The sequence below is a fragment of the Montipora capricornis genome, chromosome 2 (genome assembly GCF_036669925.1).
Source record: "Montipora capricornis isolate CH-2021 chromosome 2, ASM3666992v2, whole genome shotgun sequence".
Lineage (NCBI taxonomy): Eukaryota > Metazoa > Cnidaria > Anthozoa > Scleractinia > Acroporidae > Montipora > Montipora capricornis.
In genome coordinates this window covers 16,728,854-16,730,917 of record NC_090884.1, presented here as the reverse complement: position 1 = coordinate 16,730,917, position 2,064 = coordinate 16,728,854, and positions in this window count along the sequence as shown.

Genomic DNA, 2,064 nt, shown 5'->3' with positions numbered 1-2,064 from the left:
ACTGTTTTCATTCAAGCTGATCTCCATCAACATCTCAGCTAGCATCTCCATCTCAGCTAGCTCCTAGTGATCTTTGAGAACCTTAGAGCAGCTTTGAGCGAAACTGAGAATACCTGTGAAAAACTGATCCGACTTTTAGCAATCTGAACTGTTCTTAGAACTACTGTTATTGTCAGTATGGGCATGCGACGAAGTCAAAATAGGGAATTCTTTCAACAATACAGACTAGTCGTTGATTTGCATTCTGTTTATTTGGTTGCAAAGGAATTTGGAGGATGCTTCAAGGGGAAATTCTGGTTTTCTGTCTTACTTTTGTTTTACTTAGAGGCCATTTATGTGCCAGTATTGAAAAGTTTGGTTCACATTTATGAAATGTAACAAATTAATCATCTGTGGCTTTACAAAGATCTATTTGTATCGCTTTTACATTCCTGAGTTAATTTGACTCGCAAATGACGTACAAACAACCCAGGTCCAGGAATTGTTGATCCAACTAAAACTATTGCCGCACCATACAGTCAAGGTAATGTTGAAGTATTTGGTACGGCAAATGCAGGCACACAACGTGTGGCAATTTCTCTGTCGGCACTTGTTTTAAATTTCAGGAATCCAATAACCTCTTCAGTTGATTTGATTCAAATTATAAACATTGGGAATAATATATGTATTCAGCTTTGTCACAATCATGCAAACAGGGACTTCTATTTTTGACAGATTTGCCTGTTATGGTTATAACTTAAGCTACATTAATTATCAGTTGACATACAGAGATAGTTATAGTGGTTTGCTGAATAGTGCACTTCCTATAATTTCAGACTTTCCTTATGTTATATCAATGTTAGCTGCCTTTGATTCTATTCTCATGGATACCGGTAATTATCATGCATATATTCTAACACTTGAACTTTACACAGTAGCAATATACTGTCTGCCTTATGGGAGGTGTAAAATTTTTTACTCTCATGCAACATGTACTTCAATTGAAATAGATTCATTAATGAATTTGGTACAACATTTTCAGAATATATGTGCACAAACATCTGTTACTTATGAGATTAAAATGTGTTAACATTATTAAAATGTAAAGCAACAGTGGAAGCATTGTTGATTCATTATATGTTCGAAACATAAAATTTTAGACCATAGGAGCCCTAAAATGATGTTTATCTTTGTTCTTGCAAAGAATGTTCTGCTGTGTCATTTTATTCTATTTGTTTTTCCACCTCAAAAGTCTTGTAACTATTGCACGTCTCAAACAGTTGATAGTATCATTGAGAATGGAAGAGCAATTTATCAGAAATGTTACTCCAGCAAAAATGTTTTTATTTCTGATTTTCTAAAGAAATTAGACGTAGGCCTGGCCATGTAAAAGTTATTCATAGAGCAAGATGTCAGGGAAATTTATCTTGTAATGTGGTTCCCAGTAAACAACAGCTTAAAACTGCCATTTTGGATAATAAGGAAAGCAGCACAGGCTTTTTGATGTGAATTTCTAGCTACTGCATTAGTTGTGTTTTCCAGTGGTATGCAAAGCAAAAGATGAGTTACCACGTTTTTGTATACAATGGTTCTGATCCAAAAAATGCAGCAAAAGTATTTTCAAATGTAGATTCTGTTATTGATCTCTTTTGTTCTATTATTCAAAGTAAATTTAATTCTTTTGAAACAAACTATGAGGTTGCAATTCTTAGATGTTTATGTGAATTATCAAATATAGAAAGGAAACAAATAATGAAAAAGCATAAATCTACTTCTCTAGTTCAGAAATTGCAGCAAACTGGAAGAAAGAGGAGAGAAATTTACATTTCAATGGGCCCAGAGAAAAAAATAAGAACTTCCTTCAAATTGTTTTGAAAAGTACAGGTCTATGGACCCATCGAAAAAAACAGACTCTTTCAAATAAAGATGAAAAGTATAGGTCAATGAACTCACACGATAAAGAGCAACTTCTCTCAAATAGATTCTTGTAACACCTATATACCTTCTTTTTGTGGTGTACAATAAAGTTATTATTATTATTATTATTATTATTATTATTATTATTATTATTATTATAATACTATC